This window comes from Alligator mississippiensis, chromosome 1, assembly GCF_030867095.1.
Source record: "Alligator mississippiensis isolate rAllMis1 chromosome 1, rAllMis1, whole genome shotgun sequence".
Taxonomy (NCBI): domain Eukaryota; kingdom Metazoa; phylum Chordata; order Crocodylia; family Alligatoridae; genus Alligator; species Alligator mississippiensis.
Window position 1 is genome coordinate 36,190,781 of NC_081824.1, and position 14,775 is coordinate 36,205,555.

Here is a 14,775-nt window from a genome sequence, read left to right on the forward strand (position 1 = left end):
GCACCCCCTGTTGCTGTTATTTCATCTGTTATTTATTTGTGGCTTATTTATTGTTCACCCATACTTATCTATAGCTTATTTGTTAGCTATCTATGTTTATTTTGGGGTTTATCTGTTGCAGATCAGATACTTACCTGTGACTTACCTGTACGTGGAGCACTGGTATAAGGTTTTATGGCATTTACCCAGAGGGTATCATTTATGTTATTTGTTTAGATATCTATATATCTATAGCTATATCTATATATCTATAGCTATATCTATATATTAGTACATATGTATATATCCATGTTTCTTTTCCTTGTGATAAGGTAATGTAAATAAATTTGTATATAGTTATCTCCCCTGACTGTCCTGGCCTGGTTTTATAGGGATGGATGGAAACTGAACAGTCTGCAGTTCCCCTGCCAGCACACCTGCCAGTTAACAATAATCGCCTTCAATCGGAGAAGGGGAGTATATACCTGAGTTACCTGGGCTACATAAACATGACCAGAAATACTGCAATATTTCTGAAACAATAACAACTTCAACATTTAGTAAAACCCAAAGTCCAAACTCAGCTCTTACAGAACAGCTAACTTCAAAAGCAACACTGTGGCAAAAAGAGGATGCAAACTGAACTCTGGTTGTCTTATTTCCACAATATCCTTAACTGTGAAACAGTACCTACAAATAAAAGAAGTATGTCACTTGAACCCTTCACAATACTGATTTTTTTTTCCCACAGGACACTGCATAATTACATGTAGAACTACATTCCTATGTAGTTAAAATAAGTTAATTTCAACACTGAAACAGTTCCAGCAGGTGCTGTTGTTATATTGAGATACTGTAGTGATCTGTACTTTTATGACCACAGTCTTTCATTAGAATTAAATTAAGTCACTAGCAAGTTCAAAGTTTTGTTTTCTCGCTCCTTCTTTTGCCAGTCTATCAGCCACTTCACTTCCTATAAAGTCAGCATGACCAGGAATATGTATCTGTTGAGATAAAAGCATGAGAAAGTTACTGAACCTCCAACAAAATCCAAGTAAGCAAAGATCATACAGCTGGTCTGATTTAAAAAAATCAGGGCTCCTGGAGGAGCACAGGCCTTAAAAACCTTTTATTCACAAGCATTTTACTCAAGGTCACCAACTTAAGTTTGCCAAACGCAGCAGCATTTGCAGAATCAACTCTAATTCTGAGCTCAAAAATGCTTAACTGTGCTGTTTGCAAACTAGCACAGGACACTTCTTACAGATGACTTGGTTCCTTTAAAATGTGAATCACTTCACCCATCTTATTTTCTAGTACACGACATCCAGACAATGTAGAAGGGAGTTCTAACAAGTCAGGAATCCCACCCTGGAGAGTCTGGATATACTGCCTCCAAATGAAGGTACTGTGGTCTTGGAAGATTTGCGAGTTGGATAGATCCTGGTAGACTGTCCCATAAGGCAACAGATTTACTATTTAGTTCAATGTTTGTTGTTTGCTGCTGAACTCAAAAGCCTTTATTTAATATTTTTGGCTTCTTCTACTGTGTGCACTTTAAAAATCGCTGGCTTGTCACCTGACTGGATTTTGTATCTGACTGCCTATTCTGATTGTATACTATAGCTTCAATTAAAGCTTTATTTATTCAATTTTAAGAAAGCCTCTAGAGACTTTCTTATTTAAATAGAGAAGCCAGAATACAGCAGTTTTCCCAAAGGGAACCTCCTTCATGAAAGGTCTCCCTCTACACCCACTACACTTCTGTGAATTAATGATGCATTTACCTGGATTCAGGATTAATAACCATAAAAGTTATTAGACTTTATTAGGTGCAGAGCTTTAACTCTAAATTACATCTCTGTGGAGGAGACATTTCTGTTATAGACAAATTTAGAACAATTAGAATCTCACCTATGGAGGAAATGAGATCTTTTCTAGAACTAGATATAGCAGCACTAATAAATTAGAGGTAACAGGACATCCATTTAAATGGGAATATCAATGACGTTACTCAAAAAAAAGTTCTTTCTTACCTCAAGGTTGAAGACAACAGTTCTTAAATAGTATTTAAGTGATTATTTTAAAGAAAAGGATATTTGTGTTTTCAGTTTTCTTGTAAAACCTCACCCAAACAGTCTAATTCTAATTTATATAGGTTTATATCCTACCAAGTTAGGATATTTCAGTTCTGCTGATGTAGAAAAAAAAAAACTTTCACAGTCTAATGACACTGACTTGTCAGTTTACACTGACTAAGGAACCAGGATTTTTTAAAGTCTGAATTAATTTTCAATGATAAGTAATGATGATTCTTATCATAACTTATGGACTTGTATTATGGATTCCAGCCTAATGATTATTCCCTATGAAATCAGTTCAGTATTTTAGCTTAGATCAAATCCTTGTCCTCCTTTTCCTGGAAATACCACAGAGATTTACTAGTTTGCACCTTTACAAAAATGGCCATTTAAAAAACACACACACAACAAAAACTGGCAGTTAATAAGTGTGTTTTATTATTTGAGAAACTGCAATATTTTTTTTAACTTGATAACAAAATATCATTTATTATTTCGGAAGGAACAGGCACTGTGAATATGTAGCATTTATGCTTTTACTAATTATTTTCACAAATTAGAGCAAAGGGGGAAAAGGTATTTTTGATGGAAAAGTACTTTAATTGTAACAGAATACACAGAACTAAATTTACAGTTACTCACCCATTTTATTTCCATGCCCTCTGTAAGCTTGCCAAGTCTTTCAAAGTCCTCTTTGTTTATTCCACTTCTTCCTGTGCTTGTTCTCCAGCCGTTACTTTTCCAATTGTCCACCCAACTTGTCATGTATGGGGAAAAAAAGTTACATCTTCTTGTAAGAATGAAACTGTAGCACTCTCATTTTAAACAATAACCAAGGATACATATTTTTAAAAGACATCCAGCATGAACCTAGCCAATATGCATTACTGCCTAGAGAAAGGAAAAATCTGTGCCAATGACTATTAGAATTACTATTCTGTACCATGCTTAGCATTTACACTAAATCCACTGGCCTTTCTGCTGTCATCTCCAGACTGATCCTTCTTCAATTTCTTTTTTGCCAGATTCCTGCAAATATCTATTGTTGTCAAAAACTTCAAGTAATGTGATTGATGGTAACCTGAAATACAATTGGATTCTCCAGTCTTTTGGAGTTCTCTTTTTCCAGAACTGTATTACACTACGTCAAGTATTCTTACACCTGAATGTACAAAAACGTTCCTCATGACTAGTATTGATGCTCACTTTTCTGCAGTTTCAGTGGGTGAGTTTACATGTACCTGAGTGCTAGTTTACCAAGTGAAATGTATTAAGCTGAAAAGGAGGATCTGTTTATTTGTACATGTATATACTGTGCAATTCCAACTTCATCTTTACTAACTTGTTTTATCTAAAGAAGAAAGAAAGAGCTGACACAGAGGGTTGTGCGTTCATATTTACACAGAGAACCTATACAATAGGAGAACACACATCAAGGGTAACTGAAAGGGTTAAAAAAAACCCTAAATTCACAGAAAGTAACACACTTTTAAATGAGACAGATGGTAGGTATCCACCCTCAGTCAAAGACCTACTGCATTTACAGAGATTCCACTGGCCAGATCAGCTGAGATTAGCAAAAAAGGGCAGATGTATTCCTGGCATTGTGAACAAATTACTCAGAACATATTCCAGAATGCTGGACCAACACTATAGCCCTCAGATACTATGTAGTGAAGAGAAACTTCTCACTTTCCATGAAATCATAGAAGCCATTCAGAAGAATGATTTTTTTCAAGGTGTGGGGCCACAGCAATTTACCCTTACTGTGGCCCCACACTTTGCTGCTAAATAAACTAATAGTAACATAAAACACTAACTTCTGAAGTCATATAATGTTTGCTTTCATTAACAACTACTTCCATATCTACCATACAAACAATGCTTTTATCACCAAACACAACTTCTTCTGCCATACAACTTCCCAGGTTGGGCATGTTTGCATTTGAGAGGGGAAAATCATACTGCCAAAGACTTTCAAATCCTGCCACAGGCAATTCTACTTCTTGGCAGCAGTCCTGTGATACTGGTCTAGATTCTGCTAGCCAAGAAGTAGGGTGTGGTGGCTCGGAGCTGGGAACCAGCCACCTACTTCCTTCTTCAGGCAAAGATGGCTTTGGCCTGACATGCAATACCATCTCCTCAGAAAGGGTATTAGAGATGCCTACTGGAGGGGATACTGAAGGCAAAGAAGTTGTTTACTCAAAAGAAACTCTGTAGCAAAGGAGAGGCACCCTTTTCTGCTCTGCCCAGATTCCCCAGTTTATCTGCTGTTCTTCATTTTATGATCTACTGAGCCCTTGATTAGATATACCTGTACTTTTGGATGCCAAAGATATGATGATGTTGGGGATAGATCTGCATTCCATTTGTATGCTTTCCAAAGCATCTATGGCTTGTTACTGTCAGAAACCGGGTTACTAGGCTAGATGGATTATTGGTCTGACATATGGCACTTCTGTTCTTATGTTCCTTCCCACATGAGTTCGCTACAAGAGCATGAGACAAATAATGCAGAAGCTTTTCACACTTCCTCTGCCTTTCCCTGCTTTGTAGTACCCTAGACTGCTTGTTGTTTAAAAACAATACAAACGACAAAAAACGGCATTTTACCTTAAATTCTAGGTGCTCCTGTGCTGACCTCAGCACATACCCAATGTGTTAGCTGGACTGGTTCGCCCAACATCTCTATATATCAGGTGCTTTAGTGGGACTTTTTGGTGCTTTCATCTAATAGATGATTCATTCAGCTTTAGATAAAAGCACAAAAAAGCCCAACTGAATTGCCTGATCTGTACAGACACTGCACAGTTGAGCCAAAATAATGCACTGCTTCTTCCAGTAAAGAGCGTTTTTTGTTTGTTTTTGTTTTTAAATGCCTGCAAGCAGCCCTAGTATCTTCAAGCTACAGGATACACCTTTACAGAAGGAGGCATCCAGTTTAGATTATTTTCTGTTCATGCTTCCTTCAATCTGCTGGTTCACAGTTCAGAAGAAAAAGGAAATGCTCAAAGGTAAACTTTACTTCCTCCCCAGGGCCCAGAAAATTTCTGTCATTCCACTGTCAATGGACCTCCCAACTTTGGGAAAGAAAACAGACAAAACACATGGCACCGGTTCACTCACTATTTCCTCATGTGAGTACGGAGGAAATCTGTTCTTCCTCCCAACCAACATGCCAGTAAGCACAGCTTTCTCCTTTTAACCCCACCCTACAAGCATACTATTTATAGCAAATACAGCAATAAGCCCATAGTAACTATCTTCCTTCCCAATGTGGAACTTGCATAGTCCATTATACTACCAAAGGAAGTTACTACTTAAGACCTCCCATGTGAAGACTGGCTTAGCCTCTGAAGCATGAGTGAACATACCCTACCTATTTTTCTTTAATGAGCATGCTAATAAGCTTGTGTCTAATGCTTTTTTGAATCCTAAGCCCTTGACTTGATATATTCTGGTCCCCAAGGTAAACTATACCCTGTGCTAAAAAAAGTTTCACTTCAGTTTTGAGTATTGCCTTTCAGCGTAATTAAATGTTTATTTGTTCTTGAATAGGAGTACTCATATTCCCCTTGTGCGCTGGGCTGCCACTGCACACTGGGGCTCTGTGCCCCGCTGCTGTTGCCCCAGGAGCTGCGCACTGGCTGCATCACAACCCCTATCTGCCCAGCAGTGGGAGGCACAGCACAGCATTGAGCAGCTCCCAGGGCAACAGTAGCAGGGCAGAGAGCCCAGCAAGCAGCAGCAGCCCACCTCCACCCTGCACATAAATCGGGGGGCACATGCCCCCCATACACATGGATGAGCCGTGGCTCCATCCCATGACCCACCCCAGCCCTGGGGGCCCATTCACTCCAGCCCATGCCTCTGCCCCACTCCCTCCCTCACCACGGGGGCCTCAATCTGCCCCCCTTACCTCTCCCCTCCCCCATGCTCCTCCCCCCCCACACACACTTACCTGTTGGGCGGTCTCCGTCTCTCTCTCTCTCTCCCAAGCCACAGCCCCCCTGCCCTGCTGCTGCCCCTCACTCCTGACCCACAGTACCCCGCATCCTGCCAGGGCACATGGGAACCCCCCTCCCCAGGCTCCAAACACTACACACACACCCATAGTCCCCCACACCTTGACAAATTCCACCACCCCCCCAACCATACAAAGTGCCTTTATAATTTTGCATAACTTGGTGTTTTTCTGGGCATAACTGAGTTCTTAGCTGTGCAATTAAAATCACAATGAATTGCGACTAGTTTTTTTTAATTGTGCAACTAATCACAAACAAATTTTTAATTGTTTGACAGCCCTAATAACACCCTTTAGTTTCCATCTATTTAAAATCCTTCTTTTCATGGAACCTAAGAGCTACAGCTTGATATTTGGGCATGTTTGGTCCTGTTACTAATAGCTAAGCGTGACCTACACTGAAAGCAACAATACACTTTTGCTTACCTGTGAAAACACTTGCAGAAAAGCCTGAATACAATTTCTTAAGATATGTCCTTGTATTTGTCCAGGTTGAGTCTTGTTATTATTTCTACTCTCCCTGAAAGAGATTTAATATTTCAGTTATACATCTGCTTTGTCTCCTTTGGTTTCACTACTTACTTGATTTTGGTGATATTATCCGACTGAGCATCCCGAGCAAGTGGGCCTGAATGTATTAGAAGTCATACACAAGACCATTAGGAAATAATTTGTTTACAGAGATTTAAGTCACAGCTCAAAACAATTACAAAGGATGGTTTGGCCTCCAATAGACACCTATTTCTGCACGTGCCTGTCTACGTCCATTACTTGAGCAACAGCTATCTGTAGAAACAACTGCAACATCACCTGTGAGAGACAGTATTGCCAAGACTGAGAATTCAATTATTAAAAAAATAACAACAGTAAGTTTTCAAATAAAAAATGACCCTAGAATTTGCCAACGTTATTTTTCTTTTTTTTACTTTCTCAAGTACTGTGCCTACCTGCAAAATATATACATGCTGATTCATTGGTAATGCAAAACATTTTAGCTTCAGCTTTTCCCACAACAGCCTCAATTACTGTCTAGCTTCCTGAATCACCTTCTGTACAAGTGTCTTCTCTAAAGATATTCAGTTTCGGTGAAAATGTAAGTGTTTTATCCTAGAGGTGAAGCAATATATCGGTCACATATTGGATCGGCTCCAATAACAGAAAAATTAACATGATCGGTCATCAGCTTCTTTTGGCTGATAATGTCACTGATAAATGCTGCGTGCATGTGTGCAACCACAACATGCATGCAGCCAGGAATGCAGCCCGGCAGCTTGGAGAGCAGCGTCCTGCTGGCAAGTCGGGCGGGGGGGGAGAAGAGGCATGGGGAGAGCAGATTGAAGCCCCCACAGTGAGCAAGGGAGTGGGGCAGGGGCAGAGGCAGGGGCAGGGGTTGGCACTACCCAGCCAGGGTGGTGAATGGGACCCAGGGTCAGGATGGAGCTGTGAACAGCTCATCCAGGGGGCACGATGAGGTGCAGGTGGCTCCCTACCACTGCACATGGGGGGCATGTGCTGTGGATTTGTGCTGCCCACTGCAGGCTTAGGGCCAGGGGTAGCACCAGCCTCTTCCTGGCAGGGGGCTGAGCCGGAGCTGCACTCTGAGGAGGCGGGGGTAGGGTGGGCTCAGCTGCACGGGGCAGGCAAGTAGCAGCGCTGGGAGGCACGCTCCACTTACCTTTCCCTCAGGAGCCCTGCGCTGGCCATGTGTCCTCTGCCTGCCCCGCAGCACAGCATTCCCGAGGGAAAGGCAGCAGAGTGGAGTGTCCTGAGTAGGGATGATGCTAGAGGGCGTTGGAGGGGCTATAACCACCCCAAAATTCCCTGTAGCCCCCCCATAGCTACCCCTTCCAGAGCCACCTGCTACCTCATGCAGCTGAGCCTGCCCTGCCCCAACCCACTCAAGTGCAGTCCCAGCCCCACCCCACGAGGAAGAAGCTGGCGCAGCCTCTGGTCTTGAACATGCTGGAGGTAGCCGGCATCTGCCCTGCACACAAGTCTGGGGGGGCACATGCCCCCCATGCCTCCCCTGGGGGGGGGGCCACGCAACAGCATGGAGCCGCATCCTCAACCCACCCCCACCCTGCGCCCCCTGGATGAGCTGCCCATGGCTCTGTTGGCTACAAATGTCCAACTCGGGATCCTTAAAATTCTAGTTTATTAGGTGGATTGAAACACTGTAATCATAAACCTTGGAGCTGGTCCCCACACACACACACATGCACACACATACATACACACACACAGTAGCAGGCTACAGAGTCAGGTATACCTATCCTACAAGCACTGGAGTCTGTCATTGAGGCTTCTTTCAGCGTGGTGTTATCTTCCAGAAGGGGGTCGCCGGCTGGTCCTTCTGGCTGGACAGGTCTGGTCGAGTTGGAGATCAAGAGGGCGCCACTGGGGGTCACTTTTCACTGCCTTTTATCTGTCCCTGGCAGACTTTGGTGACTCCCCAGTTTTCAGGTTTGCCCAATCCAGGGGTCATTGACCCTTGTGGGACTTCCCCCCCCTCAGTGGCTACTGGACGGCATCTGTCAGCCCCAGGGGTCATCCGCATGTACGTGCAGGTTTGGGAGTCCATTGATAAATTTTAAATAGGGCTCTGGGAGTGGTCGATCTGGAGATATTCAGCCCAAAAGTTGGTCCCTGGCGTTGATTAACTCAGGCCAGGGCTTCTAGCCCTTGATCAGTGATGTTTAGAGATTTCCCAGTTGTTACATTGTCTTCTATTGAGTTCTTCCCTTGGTTGATCTGCAGCTTCCAGGTGATAATTACTGTCTGCTACTATGTTACACATTCAATCACGTTACACATTCAATTACTGATTCACTCGCTCTTTCAGGGGCCAGCCTGATACAGGGAAGGGCAGTTTGATTCCTGCCCTTGTTAACATTGTTACAATGTATAACTGACTTATGAAACTAAATACATTCAGCTGAAAGATGAAAGGTGAGGAGTATAAAATATAAGCTACAAATGCCATGGCACACAAATAGATAAAAATACCAAAATACAAGGGGAGATACAAAATACACACATACACATTTCAAAACACAATTCCTTATCTTAAAGTGAAAGAAAGAGGAAGGAAGAAAAGGTAGAAGAGGAAAAACATACCCAAGCAGGGGAGAGCAACTACAGGCAAGAGGAAAAGGGGGCTTTCTGCTACAGCTCCATCCTGCTCCCTGCGCCAGGGTCACATTCACTGCCCTGGGTGGGCAGCGCCTGTCCCTGCCCCACTCCCTCCCTCACCATGGGGGCTTCTATCTGCCCCCACCATGCCCCTTCCCTCCCACTGACTTACCGGCAAGATGCTGCTCTCAAACCTGCCAGGCTGCACTCCTGCAAATGAGCTCCTGGATCAGTATTGGATCGGCTATTGGTATCGGCCAAGAAAATCTTTATCAGTGAACTCCTATTTTATACTGTACTGACTGCAACTATAGTTAAAAATCAAGGTTCTGACCCATGCCTATAGCAAACAAATTCCTGATCAGATCAAACCACATAACCTTGGCTAACATTACATGTTTCAAATGCACTTTTAAAGAACCGGTATTTTCCTTAAAAAAAAAATAAAAAAATCCCAAACTGTTTTCAATTAAGACATCCCACTCCCCTATAAAAATAAAAGGAAAGCTTGGAAACTAGCATAACTTATACTTAGGCTAAGAAAAAGTCTTCCAGAATCTAAAGCCTCTCAAAGAAAACCTTGCCTGAATGCCTCCAGATGCTGTTTCTGCTACCCAATGTCACAAAACACATTCTAAATAACTTTAGATATTAGATTTAGATTCTAAATACCAGTTTGATAAGCAGAGCTCCCTGTTTTCCAAATCATACAGATTTGTCTTGCCTCTAACAGTCTGAAACAAGCCCAAATTAACCCTTTAGTGGGCCCTAGGCAAACAAACTTGTGGGCTCCAGGCCAGTCAACACCCTCCTTCCCCACCACAGCACTGCTGCCCATGGAGAGTTAGGAAGCAGCCACGATAGCAGTAAGGTTGGTGGAGGGGAGGGGAAGGGAAGGAAAAGGAGGCAGACAAGGCCATTTGCAGGAAAGGGAGGCAGACAGGGCCATTTACACAGCCACCGTGGAGGTGTTCGGCCCCAGCCCAAGTCTGGGTTCGTGCCCGGTATGCAAAGGCCAATAAAGATACCAGGGGTGAAAATATAAAAATGATTTATTGCTAGCAATAAAAGGTGCAAGCGGAATAATCTCCCAAGACAAGCACAAGCACATTCAATACTGAGCCCCTTATATACCAGAGGTTGAATCTTCATAAGCATCCTTGTTTGCTAATTGGTTATAAAGGAGTGACGCAAGGAGTTCTTTACTGAGCATGTCTCTATACCTGTGTTTTAGCTATGTATCTCATTAACGTACATATATGTTCCATTAGCATATATCTTCCCCGCCTCGGGGTGTGATTTTTAGTATTTTAATGAGCTCTTTGCTCCAGTACCTCTGATTCTGTTTTTTGTTTTCAAGCTTCCTCTATCTAAGAATGTCTGCCCCTTATCATTGCAGATGGGCATTCGACACACAACATTCACTTTTGCTTAGGCTTTGCATAGTAGTTTCTAGGTCAAACCTTACAGAGGGAAGGACCAGGGCCCCTCTGTCACAGCCAGAACCAGAGGGATTAATAAGCAATAATATGTGCTTCTTGGAGGCATTTGGTATTTTGCCTAAACAGGTAATATTAGTTAATATTAGCTTATAAGTTTGTAAACTGCAAATGTAACTTGTCTGTCATAAGTTTAACCAAAATGATAAATTAACTGTTCATGGAACTGACTGGGCCCCATAGGCAAAGCTGTAGCTGTGAGATTAGCTGGCCTAATGGTTTTTTGCTCAGGGTTCAGCCTTAGCGATAAAAACTGGATCTAACTGCTTGGCACACCCAACACATTCCAGGAAAGCATATCCCAAGAAAGCATATTCAAATGAAGCCTAAAACGGGTTGGGATCTAGGCGGAGCAATGTCAATTTCAAACCTAAAGGTGCTGCATCATAATTTGCTTATTGGATAAACCTGAGTCTGGGTAGTAACCTTTTATGATAATTTTAACACCTTTCAATCCCATAGGGTAACAGCTATAGGGCAATATTGTGAGTGGCCCTGAGGCCAACAGATTAACATAAGACTAGGTATAAAAAACACATGCATCAGGTAACCAGCAGGAAGGAGGGAACAGAACCGTCATTTCTGTTCCACGCCTGGACCCCAGACTCCCGCTGTGAGTGAGGATCGGATCCTGAGCAAGGGACCTTCCCCGGTAAGCCCTCTGACAGAGTCGCTCATCAGAGACGTCTGACTTCGCTGGAATCACTTGGCGCACACCTGGCATTGAGGGACTATCGATAAATTGCCAACCCATGTCTGTCTATTTATTGTTTTGAACAGCCCAGTGTGGCTAATACCCTTGCAGTGCCCAGTTGGTCTGTGACAGATTGATCTATCTATCTGTTATTATTATCTGTTGTTATTATTTACTATTAGCTCTTTTATACTGCCATATCTGCTTATCACATTTATCTTTCTGTTACCTGTTGTGTGTGTAAGCTATAATAAATTTGCCTTTAGTCCACTCCCAACTTTGACTCCTCGATCCGAAACTGAATCAAACAGCCCAGTTGGCCTGTGATAAAATTGATACCCTCAGAGTGCCCAGCTGGCCTGCAACACCCCTTGCAGCTCAGGGCCCTAGGCACGTGCCTAGTTTGCCTATGTGTTAATCCAGCCCTGGCCTAAAATTGTTGCTACTAGTTTCTTTTTTTCCTTCCCTTCACTTAAATTTTTGATAGAGAAACATTGAATGTCAGAATCCTAAACTGGGTATTGAATAGCCCCTTTGTTTTGACATCTTTTAGCTTAGCTAGCTCCCATTCTTTGCTGTCGGTGAATGAATAATTATAAACCAAACAGCAAATATTCCCAGTTTTTCAGCAGCATAGAGCTGGGATGTCAAACATATTGCCCAAGGGATCTGGTCCACAGAGCTAAAAATTTGGTTACAGAAAAAGAGGTGGCTGCTGCAGCTCTGAAAATCACAACAACTGATTACAATGCTGCTGTATTTCCAGCCTTGTGGGGTCACATAAGTTTGACACATTTAGTCAAACCTTACTCTTCAGTATTGTTTCAGAAGCTATCTGAGGCAGGGTGGGAAGTTATACACCAAACACTATGCCATTTTCAATAGTGATTCAGAAATGTGTCACTGAAATCCATTTTCATCAAGATTCTTTTTCTCTACTATGTATTCACCTGGAAATTGTCAGTGGTCACAAAGTACCCTTCTTTTCTTTTTTTTTTAAAGCCACTATTGGCACCTCCTCACTAATGACAATCTAAGCAACTCCAGATGAAGGCAGGATTCTTTTTATAACCATATCACAATGTAACTAATTTCCAACTGGGCAAATCTCCTATTAGGACAGGTTTTGGTTCTTACTGAGAGCCTCAGAACATAATACTAGACTGTTTAGTATCTAGTAAAGTTAAAATGTACTGCAATCTAACACACACCCTTTTGTCCAAGAGATGTCAAGGAACCGTGGTCCTAATAAAGAGGCTTACCCATACATGAAAGTGCATTTTTGCTTTCAGAAGATGCATCTTTTCTTTCAGAAGAGGCCAAGCATGATTCATTGCACTTGGTACACTTTGCCTTCTGCTCTTCTCAGAAGATGGCTCATGGTCTTTTGCACGTGCTGCAACTGTGACTTGCACTTTCTAGGTCATCTGGGAGAACTATCATTTTCCCATCCCACATGTGAAAAGTCACTTGCACCTTAGGAAGAAACAAGTTGTAAACTTTAAACTTTATATTTCTACAAACATAAGCACCCACTTACAGTGCTATATTTGTTCATGTAGTAGGTAAAGCATTAGGACAGTAGTAAGGGGTTATATTTGACTGCCTCCCTTGAATCTCCAGCTCTCTTTAAAATAACAAAGCAAAATGAATAAGGCATCATTAGTAAGTTACATTATGAAAGTAAAGAAACCCATGTGTCAAGGCTCCTACAATCCCTTTCCATGTGCCATACACATATAATATTTTTTAGGTTTGGTTACTGCAAAGCTTTTCCTGTTTGAACTTCTCCGGCTTATTTTAATTGCCCAGTCCTTCCAGGCTTTACCGGAACATAATAGAACAAAGTAATTTTTCAATTAAAAGACAACCAGAAAACAGGATTTATCTTCACTTAAAGTTACCTATGATCGTACACCCCATACAAACAACTCGAGCCATCGCCGAGATCTCCGCGCTCGGATCTGTGCCATGTCACCGCGACGAGCACTCCGCCGCCGCCGCCGCCGGGGCTGTGCCGGGCGCTCGCGCTGCGCTGCAGCAGGAGCAGGCTGAGGCCGACGCCGCGCACACCTGCACACCTGATCCCGCCCCGCCGCGCCCCGCTCCCCTCGGCCACAACCGGGCCGCGCCGGCTCCGCCCGCGGGGCTGCAGCTGCCGCTCGGGGCGAGCGCGGCGGAGCGCGGGTCTCGGCACGTCCTGCCCGCCCGCCGCTCCTGTGCGCACATCTGCCCTGCCCTGCCCTGCCCTGCCCTGCCTCGCCTCGGGGGCTGGAGGCGGTGCCGGAGCTCGCCGAGAACCACTGCCCGGCCACGGGGCTGCTCCGCAAACGTCCCGCCCGGCCCGCCCCGGCCCTGCTGTGCGCGGCGCTGCGGGCGCGGGTGATCGCGGGCTCCGGCCGGCCCCGACCCGCCCTGCTCCGGCCCCGGGAGGCGCATACTTCCCAGATGAACCATTTGTCCCCCACCCTGCCCCAGCCGTGCAGCCCTCCCAGCTAGGTGTCTACATGAGCACTACAGCGCCATTACTAATACCAAGTAAATTTGCACAGAGAACTACTGGTTTGTCCAATGTTACAGAGCATGTCTGTGGCAGGGCTATGAATAGAAACCAGTAAATATAGATACAGAAACACTGGGCACATCTACATTTAGTACTTGTGTAAGTACATATTAAATAAGTGTGCAGTAAGTCAAGCTACTGGGCCGTAGCACCGGCAAATGTCTTTTAAGTGACACTACTGCACAGTAGTTGAATAATACTGTGCAGTAGCATATTAGCACTGTCCATGCTGCGACTGCCCATACTGTGCTGCCTGTTCCAAAAACTGCACGCAGCGTCTTCGAGCAGGGAAGTGGTCAACTGGCCAGTTGTAAGCTGTCCAGATGGGTTCTCCAGCAAACAGTCTCATTGCCTTAACACAGTTCTGGTAAGAGAAAACAAACCGGCTGTAGTGTGACAGCAACTTTGGAACAATATTAATTATGAAGTTAAGCTTAATGGGTACATCTATGTGCTTTACTGCAAGTTGACTAATTAGCTCTGCAGTAAAGTGTCACAGTCTACACATGCAGCTGTATTAAGATGCAGTAAATTAATTCCTCCATGGGACAGTACTATCAGGGACTGATGTGCTAAAATGCACATGTAAATGGTGACGGGGGCTGTGTGGGAACCCGCCTCCTGATGTCCGAAGAATGTGGGATGGGGAGAGACCAGGGAAGCAGCCCCAGGCCCCGAGGGAAAAGCAGTTGGCCTGGTAAGTGTCGGTGGAGTCTCCTACCTTCCAGGAGGAGCCTCAGCAATGGCAGGGGAGCAATAGTCATGCCCAGCACAGCCATAGCCATGCTTTAGGAGTATGTGCT

At 43.8% G+C, this 14,775-nt stretch overlaps 1 long non-coding RNA gene across 2 annotated transcripts; it reads right to left on the bottom strand.

The window, feature by feature from the left end:
- Positions 1–509: 509 nt before the first annotated feature.
- On the bottom strand, positions 510–13,754 carry LOC109284382 (uncharacterized). Of its 2 annotated transcripts, none has more exons than XR_009463051.1 (5): positions 13,314–13,754; positions 9,389–12,885; positions 6,511–6,604; positions 2,703–2,817; positions 510–983 (listed from the first exon to the last, which is right to left on the bottom strand). It is a non-coding gene; the product is annotated as an uncharacterized LOC109284382 (long non-coding RNA). The 2 variants fall into 2 exon arrangements; XR_002091822.2 differs by having other exon boundaries at positions 12,672–12,885; positions 13,314–13,745.
- Between the last annotated feature and the right edge of the window lie 1,021 nt (positions 13,755–14,775).